General features: G+C 41.6%; 1 protein-coding gene across 1 annotated transcript in view; it reads right to left on the reverse strand.

Moving 5' to 3' along the window:
• LOC121591403 (mediator of RNA polymerase II transcription subunit 15-like) overlaps window positions 1-19,137 on the reverse strand; it is a 56,639-nt gene that overhangs the window by 18,186 nt on the left and 19,316 nt on the right. The window lies entirely within an intron of this gene.

Genomic DNA, 19,137 nt, shown 5'->3' on the forward strand with positions numbered 1-19,137 from the left:
AACTTCTATGCTATTGTCGTTGCTGACCTTTGACCCCAGATAGGTGAATTCTGGGACGACTTCAAACGTGCGTTCACCTATCTGTACATCACGCCTACGTAGATTCTGATTATTTATTGGTAGGCCCTCTGATGTTGCCACCATCAGTTTTATCTTTGCCTGGTTTATCTGCAATCCGAGGTTCTCTGCCGCCTGCTCGATCCCTTGATAGGCTTCTGCTACATAGGAGAGCCGCAGACCAATGATGTCTATATCATCAGCGTATGCCAGGATCTGGGTTGACTTATAGAAGAAAAGTCAACCAGAAAATTGGTGTCCTTTTACAGCAGTATAGGTATTTACGCGAAAACACGAAGAAATGACCCATTTTTTTGATGAAGATCTAGTTAACTTTAAGTACGGAAAAATGAAAAATCAACTGCATGCATCATAACAAAATCATCGTGTAAAATGAAATTTTGTCCATGACTGTCGAATGAAAGCGTGAACCTAGATTGTGATTCTACAAACAGTATCATTTTGTTAAATTTTATGTCGACGATTATCACCGTTAACAATACTGGTTCATATTGTACCACCAAGTTCGACATAGATGGGCGCGAGGTGCACAACCTTAAAAGCAAGCTTGTGGCAAATTGTAGCTATAGAAACAATCAATTGAACCTCGACCAGTACAGTCTTTCTCCGAGTTATGCGACTAACGCGATCTGGAGACATTCGCATAATTCTGATTTTCGCCTCGAAAATCACAGAAAAATAGATGATATACAGTTATTTTTGGTAAAATGTAATACTTTTATGTATTTCATTTCTATCCCTGCCAGAATTAAACGACTTTGAAGGCATTCAGATGGCATTTAAGGCCTTAGTCGCCCCTGAAGGCAAATAAAGATTTCAACCGAAACTTTCACGGCTGTAACGGATTCTCTTCGAAATCTTTCATCTTTTTGATTCAACGAGAACAGATAGCTTGCCGCCATCTTAGCTTGTTTATATACCGGTTTTGCACCCTCACTAACGTAAATGCCAAACAGAGCAGTGATAGCGCTCTCGATTCCTAACCGAGAAAGTGAGTGTTCAATATCTGATTTTTATGAGAACTTTTTTTCTTTATTTGTGTTGATTTCTATTCAAATTAATAGTTTCTTCCTATAATTCGTATAAACAATATTTATTGAGTAGCAAAATTAAAATGGTACCTTTTGAAAAAACTTTTTTAATTTCACTTTGTTCACCCTTTATTATTAGCAGGAAATACATATTTTCCTCATTTTTCCTTTCAATAGAGCTATCAAAATGTATTTGATATGTTCTTCTTCTATTTGGCGTAATGTCCTACGCGGACATGCCGGCCTATACAAACTTTCGAGACTTTATTCATTACCACGCAGCAGCCGGATAGTCAAACCTTGCCTGCAGGGGGACAATCCATTCTAGGCTTGAACCCATTACGGGCATGTTATAGAGTCATTCGAGTTGACGACTGTACCATGGGACCGCCCAGGAACATCACATATCTAGCTAAAAATCTATGAAACTATGAAACTATGAAAGTTGTGAAAATAGTACTTATGATATAATCTCACAGTATGTAATGATAAATTTACGAGAAGTAAAAATCAAGATTAAACAGAAGGTATTTTTTTGTATTTCACTTCAAAGTTTCAAGAGTTAAAAAAGTGTGAATTAACATTTTGAGTGCCAGACCATTTTTGAATATTTTACCCTGGGTACCAAGCACTTTTTGTTTATATTTGTTATGGCTATCATATATGATAGCCATTTCCTTCAGGGAAATGTTACTGAATATAAACAAACTAAAAGATTAAGAAAATAGTGAGGTGTTATTCAACTTTGGTTGATTTCTTGCTGTATTTTCTTTTTTCTATCATTTAATTGCAAAAACAACAGCTTAATGCAGAGATGTCAAACTAGTGACCCGCGAGGTCTTTTGATGTGGCCCGCGACCGCTTGAGCCAACATTTATTTGTAGAAGCATTTCTGCACAAATATGTGATGAGCATTTTTTTAAAGAAAAAACTCGCATTTTAACTTCAATCTCATACTAATGTATAAAACCCGGAACGTCCGGAAGTATCTTACCCATCTGTATGTGGTTTTAAAGATGACTTATTTTCATTTTTAAGCAAGGTAATACTCAAGGTGTTTTTCAGTATGTATGACTTTAGACCTTCAGATACATCGAGAGATGGTAAGTATCGCATTATTAAACCATTTTGCAACAGCTAACAATGTGAATGCAATGTGTCTGGCCGGTCTCGTAGTACAGTCGTCAACTCGTGCGACTTAACAACATGCCCGTCATGAGTTCAATCCCCAAATGGACCGTGCCGCCATACGTAGGACTGACTATCCTGCTATGGGGGGAAATCAATAAGTCACTGAAAGCCAAACCCACAAGTGGTGCAGGCAGGCCTTGACTGACAACGGTTGTTGAGCCAAAGAAAAAAAAAATACTCAAGGTACTTGGAGAAAAAAAGTAATTTCTATAAGAAAAAGACTTGGAAAAATTAACCAAATTATTCAGCCAACAGGAATTTAAAACGCAAGCTCTTAGATTTTGTGGCATATTGTTTGGGAAAGATCGAAGTCCTCTTTAGATTTCAATGCAGTTTAGAACATTTTACTTCTGCAAAACGTTTAGAAAACAAATGAAATCAGATGTCAGCACGAACACTATGATAGGCTGTTACAAACGATTACAAGCTTTCCATGAGCCATACTACCAAGATCCAAGAGTGTGATTAGAAAAAAAACAGGTGAGCTTATGACTCTGTTGTTGATGGCCATAATAAATTAGGATTTTATGGATATTGGCAGGACGGGAGTAACGGTTACGAAGGACTTGTATGACACCTTGTACTCCCCGACTGTAAAATGTAGTTTTGTCCAGGTCTGGACTGGACTAGATGAACCAATCTGAAGTAATTTATGGAGCTTGGGGAGCATCAAATGTAAGAAACCATTGTTTTTAACGTACGTAAATGCTGTTCGCAATTAATACCAGCTCAAAAATATTTATAATCAAAATGACACCAATATCAACATCAAATTTACTATTCTGTATTGGATAAACTAACGTAGTTAGTCATGAGTCATGACCAGTTTTTGTAATTATCTTTGCGTACTTATCTTTTTAGTTTGCATAAAACTTTGGAAATGTAAGAAATATCAGAAGTCTATGGCTAATTGAAAATAATCCGATGCATTTTGTACTTTATTTTACATTACAGTTTTAACTAATGGAACGTAATTGTTAGTTTCAGAATAAAATGGAAATACAGTGGAGCGCCGTTTATCCGGGCTTCTCGGAACTTGACCTCGCCCGGATATGCGAATAACACGGATAATAAGTCAAATGATATATTTTATCATCAATTCCAGATTAAGTTTTGGAAAATTTTCTTATTTTTTGATAAAAAATAACCCAGTTTTTATTACCTTCATGTTTTTCCAATGAGAATGTTTGAAATTTGCCATGAATTATAGTATTTTTCGTTAAGACAAAGAGCTCTTATAACTGCTTTTTCAAATATCCTCCCCATAACGCAATGTTCCTTTTGTATTGAACTGGCATTTCTCAACAGCACGGATAAACGGAAAGCCGGATAAAAGGTATCCGGATAAACGGCGCTCCACTGTAACTGCTAAAGAACTGATTTTTGTATCATACTGGGCTGCGGCCCGTGCTACTAATTTCAGTTGCATTTCGGCAGGCGGGGTCAAATGAGTTTGACATCGTAGGTTTAATGTAATGTATAGATTATTCCCAAAAGGTAGCTTCAATGAAAAGCGATCATGTAAACAACGTATGTTGACATTTAGATAATATTTTAAAATATATATGCTGTACACTAGACGGTTTGAATGCCCTAATATGAGTTTCGACTAAAGCTTTACTAAAAAAATGGGGCTGCTCTAAATTGATTAACGGAATTATTATTTTGTATTTATATTCTTTGGGCCGGTCTGGTGGTATAGTCGTCAACTCGTACGACGTAACAACATGCCCGTCATGGATTCAAGCCCCGAATAGACCGTGCCCCCATACGTAGGATTGACTATCCTGCTATGGTAACAATAAGTCAAAGAAAGCCAAGCTCACTTGGGTACAGGCAGGCAGTGGCGGATTTAACGGAACGCGAACTGAGCGGCCGCTGGGGGCCCCGTCAATTTGGGGGTCCCGTGGATAGTAATTCCAGCATATACAACAATGTGTACAGTAGTCTCATCGAGAACTTCTGTGCCCAATAGGGGTCCCATGGACGAAGAGACTCATACTTGGTGTTTGGTACTTGGTGTCTAAAATGATATCGAGCTAGCCCTTTGTTTTTTTATTATATCGTTTCATAGACTTGAAAAAACGATTAAGTATGATTCGTAATTCGTTGTTAGGCACTGTGTTAGATCGTCATCAAGAAGTTTGTGATCTAGGCGTTACACTGGACTCTAGTTTAAATTTCCGTTTACACGTTGACAACACTGTTAACAAGGCATACAAGATGCTAGGTTTTACCTTTCGACAATTCCGTATGTAAAAATGTCTTAAGCCTTATGTCGTTGTTTGCTTGTCTTGTGCGCTCGTAGGTGAAGTACTGTTCAGTACTTTGGTTCCCTAAATGCACTACGATGATTAACACAATAGAGACAATACAACAGAAGTTTACAAGACTTGCTAATTCAGAGGACTCACAACCATGCCAAGTTATTGCTCACTTTACCTTCTGCTTGACCTACAGACGCTCCAGCACCATTTTAAGGTAAATAAATGTGTATTTGTTGCTAATATGTTTAAAAAAACGAATTAGACGTTGTCTATTAGAGAAGCAACATCTACGTGCCTTCGAGACCTCTTTGCTCTCGTAACTTGCTTGTTGGTGAGAGCAGGCGTACCTTACATGGATACAATGAGCTATTACTAGCTATGACAAGGCATTTCAATACATGGTCTTATCACTTTGATTTTAATTAAACGACCAACGCATTTAAAGAAAATATTTTATTAATTTCCAATTTTAGCGACACCGGTAATGCTGCTGGCGGATGTGTTGCTCCATCGCAGCTCCCAACGCCGGTGCTTTATACCGAGTCGGGTAATTATTTTCCTTCGTCGACCGGAGAGTGCCTCCGGCTATTAAGAAACGAGCGATTCAGAGGTTTTTGTTCGAATGCGCTTACTTCATTTAGGATCTCTTATATGCTATTTAGTTGCTGACCGCATATAGGTCAGCTAACTGTAACTATGACTATTTTGATAACATGTTCTATTTATGCTTAATGCGACATGCACCTATGGTTTATGAACTGCGTAAAGTTACTTCCTCGTTTGAACCGTGAGAACGGTTGACTACCTGTTTATGTTTATTACGTTTCTGAAGCGCGCGCTATTGCTTGAGACATGTTTTGCTTGAACTTTATTTTAACTTGAAGTGTTTTACTTCGCTACATCCGCATATATGTTTTTACTTCACAATGAGGTCGTACGCAACAATCGCTAAATAAATAAATAAAATTACAAGTATGGGAAAGCGGGGCAAAATGGCCATGTGGGGCAAAATGGGCACCTTCTATTTAAGCATTATTTCACTACAAAGACACTTTCCAATGCTCAAAATGTATTCATTAGAGTGTTATATTAATATCATGTAAGTTTCATAACCCTTACATAAAAAATAACCAAGAAAAATGCAAAATAAGCTATAGTAGCATATTGATGTAATTTTTACCACTTCGAAAATAAACTTAAACCGGTGTTACAGGGATGCGTGGATGTTTTACATGATATATTTTTAAAGATATGATATTTCAATACAATTTTTCTGAAGAAAGCAAAGCGATTGAATGCGCATCTTTACTGATATAACAAAAAATACAACAATGTTTCACGTGAGGAAAAATGGGCAGTTACGCTTGGGACAAAATGGGCAGATGCTTTTGACATACGGCGCTTGATGAGGATATGGTGATGTATCTGTCCCCACAATAATGGTAACAGACACCGTTAAAAAAGATTATCTAAAGAAAAGATTAATTTTGTAGATTACAAGTGTAAAAACTCTTTAAATTTTGATAACATATTTTTGGAAGAAAGGAATGAAAAGGCTTTCCTAAACAGCAAAACAAAAGATAGGAAGAGAATACATTTCACGAAACGTGCGCAAAAGCATAGACCCGACCCCCCAACAGGGGCCCTCAACTCCTTTCACCGCTTAGGGCCCCCGACACCCTATATCCGCCACTGCAGACAGGCCTTTACCGACAGCGGTTGTTGTGCCAAAGAAGAAGATTTATATTCTCTATTTTGACCATTTATGGATATCAATGAATTATTCTATGAAAAAGAAAAAAAACTAAAATTTGCCAAAACTGCATACATTACTGTAGGATCCCAGCTACCACAGTGATAATGGAAGTCGAAAGGCAACCTATAGCAACCATACGTTATAAAATCAGCTCGATAGCGCAACACTCTCACTCTTAAGATGACTTTCAAACAAATCTTTTCAAACTAGAACCTATGTGTAATAGTCCAAAGCAGTTCGGACATATCTATTTGTGACGAGGATTTTTAAATTTTGAAGCACAACGAAAGAAGCGATGGCAGAGCTACAGGAAGCAATCCTATTGATAACGGAACTCCTGCAGAAGCTACCACAGCCTAACAATATGGAGCAAACTCTCGAGTCCTTTGCAACCAACATAAGTGAATTTTCGTTCGACCCGGAAAACGGAATCACTTTCGAGAAGTGGTCGAATCATGAAGGCCCCCAATGTTAGTTTTTTGTATGGAGTTTGACAGTTGGAGGCTGAAATCATGTAAACACTCCATATAAAACCACACAAAAAACTACCCTGCAATTTTCAGTCTAGATTATTCTAGCCACAAAGCTAGAATTAGTTTCAAGTACCTGCTCGAAAAGACGGTGTTGTTTACATTTATCCCAAGGTACATAGGTGATGGCATCTGGAATCAAAGTGTATGTAGTCCAGGTGGTCTCATAGCATTTTTTTATAACCAATTTTGAACATCACTTTTTTACAGAACGAGTGAAAACTTATGCTCCAACGAGCTTTCTGGAGGCTTGACGAATACACAAATCACTCTTAAAATCTTCATTCAGAAACAGAAGCGATAAACATCAGTGTTTTAAATTCATACACCTTGGGATAAGCCCACCTGTATATTATACTCACTTAGATAGCTGCTCAAAAACTGCTATACAATGCAAACAGCTGAAATTTCAACCTACGAACTTAAAACGGAAAGGTCCCCAATATTGAAGTGGCAAAAAACCGGTACGGAGTGAACGGAAAGAACGAAATGAACGGAAAGAACGAGATAAACGGAACGTAATGAACGGAATGAATGGAACGGAAAGAACGGAAAGAACGGAATGAACGGAACGGAACGATTTTGTATAAAGGATCGGAACGGAACGGCCTGCATAAAGAACGGAACTTTTTTACTAGGTTCGGACCGGAACGGCCAACACTAGTTGTGTGTGTGTAGTCACTGAAGCTCTTTGCCCGCGCAATAGAGTGCGTAAAGTGCTCCAGATCCGTTTTAATCGGAGATGATCCATTGGTGTGTGGGAGATGCAATCGTAGCTTCCACTTAACTTTTATGAAACTAAATAAAGTATCTGCGCGAATGGTCAATGAGTCTGTTAATATTGTTTTTCGATGTGATGAGTGTCGTAATGAGGACAAAACACATAAATGTGTAGGTGCCGATTTGGTTAACTTACAGCAATGTATGGAGTTGGGGCTCCAAAATATGAAAAAAGAGTTCACTATTACCATTGAACAAATGAATTCTATAAAAATATGTGTAACCTACTTCTTCTATTTGGCGTAACGTCATACGCGGACATGCCGGTCCATACAGGCTTTCGAGGCTTAATTCATTACCACGTAGCCGGATAGTCAAATCCTTGCTACGGGGGGACGCTCCATTCTGGGCTTGAACCCATGACGAGCATGTTATTGAGTCGTTCGAGTTGACGACTGTACCACGGGACCGCCCCATGTGTAAGCTAATTGAGTTGAAATTAAAAACTCCTGTATGTGATTGTAGTGATATGAATAAGATCAGGAAGGGAGACAATTTCCATAGAGAAACGGTGAATAATTTTGCCTCGGATAAATTAATTGATCCTTGTATGCAAACTAAGAATTCAGAAATATCCATGTTGCCTTTAAGTTTCTGCACGCAACCAGTAATGAGTGATTCGGAATGGGCAACAGTTAGAAACGAAAGAAAGCGTACAAACAGTCCAAATGCTATATTTTCACACCAGAAATTACCCCAAAAACTAGACAACCATATAAAAAGGATAATTTTCCAGAAAATAAACTAAAACCACAGGAACATAAATCATTGGTTATTATACCAAATGTAGAACAGACATAGGGCCGGTCTGGTGTTGTCAACTCGTACGACGTAACAACATGCCCGTCATGGGTTCTAAGTTCTGAATAGACCGTGCCTTCATACGTAGGACTGAATATCCTGCTATGGTAACAATAAGTCACTGAAACCCAAGCTCACTTCACCAGTGGGTACAAGGCAGGCTTTGACCGACAGCGATTGTTGTGCCAAAGAAGAACAGACATGTGATGTGACCAGGAAAGATCTGCGAGCGTAGCTTAGTAGAGCGTAGCCTAAAGACCACAAAATTAATAATTTTGTTAATGGAAGAGCTGGTCAGAGAATCATTCAGTTCGAAACGTTGCCAGAAAAAAATATAAATGAATATGAATAAAAAAAAAGGGGTAAAGACTAGTGTTGGGTACATCTCAGTGTGCGGTGCACATTTCGCACTGTGCGCGCTCTCCGCACTGTGCGCGCACTTCGCACAGTGCGCGCACTTCGCACTTTTCGCACAGTGCGTGCGCACTCCGCACTTTACCCACACTTCGCACAGTGCGTGCACTTTTCGCACAATCCGTACAGTTGTGCGTACGCTGAAACACACGCGCACAGCTGAAATCAATACAATTTAATCATCGATGGCCCAAGGCATTGGGTAGAGCGAGAAACATAATTCTTTGCCAGTGTGGATGACCGATGCACGAGCACACCGAAACTGCGCGGAGACATTTTCTGCGCGAATCGAATGCACAGAACGCTGCGCTTGACCACCATCGAAAACCCGTTACAGAACCACAAGCATACAACACATCCAGACAAAAATTTAAAGGCCTCGAAACACAATATCAACACAGCGGTCCCTAGCCGGAGAAATTATCAGGAAAAATCGGCTGACACCAAGCACGCGTCTCTTTCAAACAACTATGAACTGTGAAGGTCGTAGGTAAACGACGCTCCAGTGGGTTGAAGTTTCTCTTGAATTTGGCTGAGATGAAACGTGTCTGTGCTTGTACTCGGAGCCTTTGCGATTGTGCAATAAAACAGACAGTTGGTTTCACGCGAAAACTGCTATTCGCGTCGCAGGCTTGTGATAGCAGGACATGTTTTAATGCAAAAATTACAATTTTCACTCGGAGCCCTAGTCAAATTTTGTAATTAAATAAAGAGAAGGGAACATGGGACAGGGCGAGAGGGGGGGGGGGCGATGGGCATGTGTGTGGTATGAATGTGTGCAAGCGATTTATGGACCTTTGATTAGCTCCGACTTGAACTCGTTGCACCAACGGATCAGACTCGCTAATGCTAAAAGGCGGTTTGACAAAATGTGCTCAGTACCCCCTGACTTCCTATAACATGGTACGAAGTGTGCTCGCACAGAACAAAGTGAAGCACTGCACGAAATTTGCGAAATATGCTTGCATTGTGCGAAGTGTGCTCGCACTGTACGAAGTGTGCGAAACGTCCGGACTAGTGTTGGGTAAAATAGCACAATTGAGTGTGCTGTGCGTACACGCACGCACATCTCAGTGTGCGGTGCACATTTCGCACTGTGCGCGCTTTCCGCACTGTGCGCGCACTTCGCACTTTTCGCACAGTGCGAGCACACTCCGCACGGTGCACGCACTTTTCGCACAGTGCGTGCGCACTCCGCACTTTACGCACACTTCGCACAGTGCGGGCACTTTTCGCACACTCCGCACAGTGCGCGCATTTTTCGCACAGTGCGAGCGCACTTCATACTGTGCGAGCAGACTCTGCATAGTGCGCGCACTTTACGCACAGTGCAAGCACAGTCCGGACGTTTCGCACACTTCGCACAGTGCAAGCATATTTTTCAAATTTCGTGCAGTGCTTCACTTTGTACTGTGCGAGCACTCTTCGTACCATGTTATAGGAAGTCAGGTGGTGTAGTACTGAGCATATTTTGTCAAACCGCCTTTTAGCATTAACATCAGTTAGCATTAGCGACTCCGATCCGTTGGTGCAACGAGTTCAAGTCGGGGCGAATCAAAGGTCCATAAATCGCTTGTACACATTCATACCACACACATGCCCATCGCCCCTTCCCTTCCCCCCCCCCCCCCTGTCGCCCTGTCCCATGTCCCTTCCTCTTTAGTTAATTACAAAATTTGACTAGGGCTCTGAGTGAAAATTGTAATTTTTGCATCAAAACATGCCACACTGGCAATGAACTATGTTTCTCGCTCTACCCAATGGCTTGGGCCAACGATGATTAAATTGTATTGCTGCGCTGAACGCTGAAACACACGCGCACAGCTGAAATCAATACAATTTAATCATCGTTGGCCCAAGGCATTGGGCAAAGAGAGAAACATAATTCTTTGCCAGTGTGGAAGGCCGGTGCACGAGCACACCGAAACTGCGCGGAGACATTTTCTGCGAGAATCGAATGCACACAACGCTGTGCTGGACCACCACTACACCACCTGACTTCCTATAACATGGTACGAAGTGTGCTCGCACAGTACAAAGTGAAGCACTGCACGAAATTAGCAAAATATGCTTGCACTGTGCGAAGTGTGCTCGCACTGTGCGAAAAGTGCGTGCACTGTGCGGAGTGTGCGAAAAGTGCCCGCACTGTGCGAAGTGTGCGAAAAGTGCGGAGTGCGCACGCACTGTGCGAAAAGTGCGAAGTGTGCTCGCAAAGTACAAAGTGTGCTGTGCAGTGCGCACAATGAGGTGTGCTGTGCGCACAGTGCGCACTCGCGCACAGTGCGCACTCGCGCACAATGCCCAACACTAGTCCGGACTGTGCTTGCACTGTGCGTAAAGTGCGTGCTCTATGCGGAGTGTGCTCGCACAGTATGAAGTGTGCTCGCACTGTGCGGAGTGTGCGAAAAGTGCGCGCACTGTACAGAGTGTACGAAAAGTGCGCGCACTGTGCGAAGTGTGCGTAAAGTGCGGAGTGTGCTCGCACTGTGCGAAAAGTGCGAAGTGCGCGCACTGTGCGAAGTGTGCTCGCACACTACAAAGTGTGCTGTGCAGTGCGCACAATGAGATGTGCTGTGCGCACAGTGCGCACTCGCGCACAATGCCCAACGCTAGTAAAGACTATTGAACTATAAAAGTTAATCCCGATATGGCCGGCGAGCTCGTTCGTTCCCGGAAACGTTCGCCGCGACGCTCATTTTCTCTCATTTCATAGCCCTCTATGATCAAAAATTAGAAAACTGTCTAGGTTTTATTCTGTCAAATCTAGTTGTACAACACTGTCCACTCATGAACGATGAACGAGCTCCCCGATACAGCCGAATAAATGCAAAAAGGACAGCAAAGCTCTATGGAAAGAACTAAAAAATATCATGCATCCAGGAATCGATGTTATAACCAGTTGTATTACATTCAACGGTGAGAAAGGTGCACAATGAAATGAATAATGCCGAAAGATATAACAATTATTTCGTTGATAGTGTACTGACAATTAATCGAAGTATCAAGCATGTGGATGAGCCAATGCATTTGATCCAAACACCTTCTTTTCAGACTAGGTTTTTTTACCAACCCATTTCAATGGCTAAGCTTAAAATGTATGTTTTAGCTTGAAAAAGAGTGCTGGTATAGCGCATGTTAACTCCGGGTAATTCAGGATTGTTTAGATGAATTAAGTAGCGAGTTATTCCAAATTATAAACGAGTCGCTCTCTAATGGAGTATTCCCTGCATCTTGGATCTGTGATAATTCCCATACAAAAAGTAAATGGTATAAACAAAGCAGAAGAATATCGCTCAATTAACATACTAATGAATCTTAAAAAAGTTTTAAAAACGTTTGTCAAGAATCAACTGGTTGAATACCTTAGTAAATATAAGTTGCTGATTCCTGAACTGCCCGGCTATAGAGAAGGTCATTCTTGTGAGTTATCAGTTTCCTTGTGAGGTCATTCTTGTGACTAACTTATTTTTAGTCAAATCGAAGGAAGCAATGGACAAAAAACAAAAAAACATATGCAGTATTTTTGGATTTGAAGCGGGCGTTTTAAACGATATCAAGACCTTTACTTTTAGATAGCGGCATAGCTGGCAAGGAATTTCTTTGGTTTACTGATGACCTTCAGGGACGGAGCCAAACGACTTTATTTAAAAAATCTCAATCTCATCCTATAAAAAACTTTTTAGGAGATCCTAAAAGCAGCGTACTTGGACAAATACTATTTATTATGTACATTTATGACATGAAAAGTGTATTGAAGCATAACGACTATAATATTTTTTTGCAGATGATACAGTGATTTTTCTTAGTGCAAGATCAGATGAAAACATTACAGAACTATTAAATGAAGACATGGAATCATTAGACAAATGGTTAAAGATTTGAAAACTGTAATTGAACGTAAAAAAACGAAATTGTTATTTATTTCTCGATACACACTTCACAGCGCACCTATAATAAAGATTGATGGCATACAAATCGATGTGGTAAATAATATGAAGTATTTAGGAGTTACAGTAGACAAAGAGCATAAATTCGCGACTCACATTGGTAATGTAATTAAGAAAATTAAAAAAAAAAGTGGAGCGTGAAGGTAGAGTGACGAAAGACGTGAATATACAAGGAAAAATTCTACTATACAAATCTTTAGTGGCTCCTCACATTGAATTCTGCTTGTTGTATACACTAACAGTTCAGTGTAACCGCGACTCGATGCTGTCGTGCAACTGACAGCATCCGACGTCTGAATGGCCGTTTAGAACTTCGGGAGCGATCGGGCTACCGAGCTCAGGGCCCTCGATCATACGCTACGACCCGACACACACAACAGTCCTTTTAGCGCATATATTTATTATATTAGAATATAAGTTGTTTATACCAAAGAGCCGCGTGTGTCCTTAATCCCTCAATTGTGCACCTTGTCCGAAACACAAAAGTGGTGACGAGTTTCTAATTGTTTGTTGTTTCGTTTTATTTGAGTGAAAATTCCGCGACCCAAGCGGCGAAGGATGACCTCTGAGGAGACTGGTGCCATGGACGAGGAGATGCGCTGTTCATCGCTAGGGCTAGCTAGCGCGAGCGGAGGGCTAATTCCGCAGAACGGTGCGATGCTGCAACCCAACGTGCATCTTTTGGGCGACCAGCGCATTCTCGGTGGTATGCAGCAAAGTGAAGATGCCCCGCCGTTGCAGATACGTGCGCAACCACCATCGCAAACCGGGTCATTGCCACTGTTCCACGGTGGTCAGGCGCTATTGCTGTCACCTCCAACAGCGCCATCGCAGTCGGCTCCCGCACCGCAGCACCAAAGTGTATGTCAGCTGATTAGTGAATTATTATGCCAGCGTTTAACTTAGCGCGAAATAACTTAGGTGCGTCTACGGCCGCGGTACACCCCGAGCAGATCATTGACACGCTAGCGAGAAATATAAAGGAATTTCGTTATGATGAGGAAGGGGGTGTAACGTTCGGTGGGTGGTTTGCGAGATATGAGGAGCTGTTTAGGAAGGATGCGGAGCGTATACATGAAGCCGCGAAAGTCAGGCTGTTGATGAGGAAGTTGGGTGAGGTCGAGCACGACAGGTACACGTCGTTTACATTGCTTCGAAAAGCGGGAGATTTTTCATTTGCGGAAACGTTCCAGAGGTTGACCGAGTTGTTTGACACGCAAGAGTCGTTACTTAGCAAAAGGTTCAAGTGCATGCAAATAGCGAAAAATAAGAATGAAGACCATATGTCATATGCTTGTAGGTTGAACACGGCGTGCGTCGGATATGAGCTTGGAAATCTTACATAGGAACAATTTAAGTGTTTATTGTTTGTGTGTGGTTTGAAGTCAGAGCACGAAGTTGATTTCCGTACGAGGCTGCTTGCGCGAATAGAAGATAAAGCAGATATTACGCTGCAGCAGTTGTCTGCGGAGTGCAGCAGGATATTTAACTTAAAGAAGGATAGTGCCACGATCGAGTCCCCAGCACAGGAGAATGTGTTGGCTACTTACAAGTCGGAAAGACACTTACAAGTAAAAAGATCGCAGTTAAATCAGCGTACGACGCCGAGTAAGCCCTGCTGGGCATGTGGGGATAACCACTGGCAACGTGATTGCCCATATCGTACAAAAATGTTTTAAGTGTAGGCGGATTCATTGCAACTGCACAAAGCGAGTCATTGCAACAAAAATCGAAGGAAATTTAAGCAACCACAGTATGGCCTCGGATATGAGGAACAGGAAGAGAATGTTGCACAAGTAGTAACTGTGAGTGTGCAGAGCGTAGCATCTAGGAGAAAATACGTGGAGGTTATTCTCAACAACAAGCCAGTGCACCTGCAACTCGACTCAGGGTCGGATATTTCTATCATAGACATGCGTACATGGAAACAAATAGGGAGCCCCCGGCTCAACCCTCTTTCCGTCGCAGCGAGAACTGCTTCAGGAGCTGATCTTATGCTCGAGGGTGAATTTATATGTGAGGCCACACTAGGCAATGTTACGGCTGAAGTAACCATAATAGTGGCAAAACATGATCTTATGCTATTCGGTGCGGATCTGTTTGAGGAGTTGGTCAACACCCATTGAAACTTATTACTATAGAGAGGGCAGAAATTTAAAGTAGCATGATAGGCTTAATCAAAAACAGACCGAATGTCTAGTAGCTAGTATAAAGGCTGGTGATGGCATAGATTATGCAGCAGGCACGGGAAATGCAATTCCATTCCACAACGAGGTGGTTAAACCCATGCAACGTGATACAATGCTGCGCAGATTATATAGCTATGGCAATTATGAAGGTCGAATAGATAGCGCCAATTACCTTCGTAAACAGCCCTCGTCGATAATTTGTCACGAAGCGTATCAAAGAAAAGGGAGACACATGAGTTAAAGGATCCCTGGCGACAGGGTACATGTCTGAAAGAAGTGCTAGAAATTAAGTGATACAGGAATGAAAAATAATGGTATTAATGTAAGGTACGAGATTTTAATGGCTGAGGGTAGAGTTTCGGGAACAAAATATCGGTCACAATTTTTAGCATTTTGGAAACCCAGTTTTAGCCATCGTGGCACAACATTCCCTTAGCATAGTTCACGTATGTGAACAAATGAATGATCCGCCTCGCCGCTCTTCTCGTGTTAGAAGGGCGCCACGCAGGTTGCAACTGTACCAGCTGATTTAAGAGAGGGAGGGATGTAATGTACACAAACAATTCAGTGTAACCGCGACTCGATGCTGTCGTGCAACTGACAGCATCCGACGTCTGAATGGCCGTTAAGGGCTTCTGGCCCAACCGACATTGTCACGTTGCAACCGGTTTTTTTTTTCTATTGAAAAAGTGTTCTCTATAGTGCGGTTAAATCATTCTCGATAGCAGAACTATTTCCAACCGTGGTTTTTCCAACCGTGTGACAGCGTGTATCATACATTTGGTTTCTTTATGCTACATCTCTTCTCAATTTCTTTCATTCTCTCCATTCTCACTATAAAGCTCTTTCTCTCATTTGTCGATTCCGCACATGCTTACGCTCTTTATTTTACCTCTTACTCGCGCATACAAATTTACATACTCAAACAATTCACACTGCCGAAAACCGGTGCGGGATACACACGTACCCGTCTTGCCTGCCTTCTCTCCTCGTTCTTCCTTTCATCCAGCGTTGTCTTCGTCGAATGGTGTCCACACTAGGCTTGGGCAACTTGATTCTTTTCAGTGAACGCGTGCGATGTAGTTCGTTCAGTATGATGAACTGAACGCGTGCGCTAGGTTAGTCGCTCAATTAGAGCATGTACCATTTCTTGAAACATCATGTTTAATTTTATCGAGATTTTAATGCAAGAACCGAAATTACTGCTTTTAAGGCTGCATTTTTAATTATAAATACAGTCAGTAAGAGATACGCGGTTTATGCATAACTAGGTAACTAGGTTTTTACATTAAACCATGTATGTATCACAATTAATGCAGAAAATTTGAAAATTTCTGGGTTTTAAGAGGCTCTCAAATTTTTGGCAAAACATTAATTTATCTTGCATTTGAGAATCCTTTGAGCCAATTATACTAATTGCACACAATAACTTAGAAAACGTAGCTCGAGAACAGACTGTATATACTTAAGTTGATTTGTAACGAAAGCTGATCTAAACGAGTAAAATCTACAAGCTTTCTCTTTTATGTTGCTGTGCACTTAACAAGTTCTTTTTGTGCGACTGAACGCGCGTGCGGCAGTGTGCGACAAGAGTTCTTTTTGTGTGGTAGTGTGCGACTGACCCCACTGAATACGAGGGCGGCAGTGTGCGACTGAACTAACTGAACGCGCGTGCGGCAGTGTGCGACAAGAGATCTTTTTTGTGCGGTAGTGCGCGACTGACCCTACTGAATACGCGTGCAGCAGTGAGCGACTGAACTAACAGAACGCGGGTGCGGCAGTGTGCGACAAGAGTTCTTTTTGTGCGGTAGTGTGCGACTGACCCAACTGAGCACGCGTGCGGCTGTGTGCGAATGTCCCATCGGCTATGAGTGTTCTTTCTCACTCAGTATGGCGTCAGGGTGCGGCAGGAGTTCTTTTTGTGTGGCTGTGTGCGATTGATCAATCTGACCACGCTAGCAATATGTGCATTCTTTCTCGCTCAAAGTGCGATCGATCTTCTTGTGTCGTTGTGTGTGAAAAATTCTGCCGACCCAAAACGAATGTTTTTTTTTTTCGTTCAGTCTAAGACACCGACAGTTATCTTGCATCTTGTTCGGAGCACATTTCAGTCAGATCTGTATGCGTGCGGAAGACCTACCCGTTCACTTTTTCGCGTGCGGCGATCAACCGCACACTATAATGAACTGAGTGTGCGGCATAGGTTTCGCACAATTGTCCCATGCCTAGTCCACACGTTAAAAATTATTCCTGCTTGCCTCCCTCTCGCTGCTCCCACATGCTGTGCTAGCGCGCTGGATGAACGTCCCTACCTTCCTGCTGCTCCTCCTCTACCAGGCGGTAGGACGTTGGAGGATCGTTCCTGCCTTCTTTCTTCTCCTGTTCTGTTGTTTTCGACACTCCTATGGATAGAGGGAAATATTCAATGTTTTGCCAACAGCTGTTCCATTTAACGCGAAGCGCAATACTTACCAACCCATTGAATATTGTTTCTATCGTGGTCCGTGCTTACTTCCGTTTGTGCGTGTGTTACGATTTCTATAGAAAACGAATATGATTTAATAACACAATTATTAATACCATTTAGTTTGATAAAGATTGATGTAACCCTTTATTAAAAGCTGTACTTACCAAATAGTTTTTCCGTAGTGGTTTCACGAGAGAAAAAACGAGCACGCATCGACGCGTCCTTCTGCTTGCAAACTTGATTTTACACTACCATTTTTTCATGAGAACGCGAAGCAGCGCCTTCCTCGTGTGGATATACAGGTATGCCTCGATATACGCCATACGCGATTTCGCTATACACCTTTTTCTAAATTTGACAGTTTTTTGAGCAAATTGTACTAATTTTAGAAATCGAATGTCAAATGCAAAATAAATTCCCTTTTGGTTGAATATTAAAAACCATTTCCAAATGTTTAAAATTGAAATATTCAGATGAAATCAGATCAAATAACTAATTTAGTGGCTTAAACCTACCACTTCATGCAAAATTATACAAAAAATAGCTATAGTTTGACTGAAAACCTCGAAATTCGACTTTCGCTAATATTCGAGATACGCTATTGCCTCCGATCCGCATTGATAGCGTATATCGGGGAGTACCTGTACAATGATACAAAGAGCGGGCGAGAGGAGAACGCTTGCGTGAACGATTGATGTAGCAAGCGAAATTGGACAAGTCCCAGAAAAGCGAGACGCAAGAGTTTCTCTCTAACGATGGAAAGAGAAGAGCCATATGAAACGTGAGGATGTTTGGTGCGACACAGCCAAGTTGCGAGCAAAACCAGACCAACACCCAGAAGAGCGAGGCAGAACGAAAAATTTTCTGAATGTTATAATGAGAAAAATGATAGATACACATAAACATCGCGCGATAATGTCGGTTGGGCTATGATCGAGTGCCCTACGCTCGGTAGCGCCTGGTAGGCGGCAGGAAAGTAGGGACGATCATCCAGCACGCTAGCGCAGCATACGGGAGCAGCGAGAGGGAGGCAAGCAGGAAGAATTGTTAACGTGCGCACACCATCCGACGAAGACAACGCTGGATGAAAGGAGAAACGAGGAGAGAAGACAGGCAAGACAGGTACGTGTATATCCCGCATCGGTTTTCGGCAGTGTGAATTGTGTGAGTATTGAAAAGTGTATGTGCAAGTAAAGAGGTAAAAATAAAGAGCGAATGTGTGGAATAGAAAAATGAGAGAGTCTGAGTTTGTTTTGGGAGAAAGGAGAGAATGAAAGAAATTGAACAATAATGTAGCATACAGAAATCCATGTATGATACAAGCTGTCGCACCATTGCAAAAACCTTCTCTATAGTTCTGCTATCGAGAACAATTTGACCGCACTATAGAGAACACTTTTTCAATACAAAAAAAAACCGGTTGCAACGTGACAATGTCGGTTGGGAGGCTACGACCCGACACATACAACAGTCCTTTTAGCGCATATATTTATTATATTAGAATATAAATTGTTTATACCAAAGAGCCGCGTGTGTCCTTAATCTCTCAATTGTGCACCTTGTCCGAAACACAAAACTGCTGATCTATTCTCTTTCTGGCAAATGAAACGCAGCTAGATAGGCTGCAAAAATAGCAAAATAGAGCAATGAGGTACTTTCTCAACATGGGATGGTACACTTCCTCAA

Source organism: Anopheles merus, chromosome 2L (genome assembly GCF_017562075.2).
Source record: "Anopheles merus strain MAF chromosome 2L, AmerM5.1, whole genome shotgun sequence".
Classification (NCBI taxonomy): domain Eukaryota; kingdom Metazoa; phylum Arthropoda; class Insecta; order Diptera; family Culicidae; genus Anopheles; species Anopheles merus.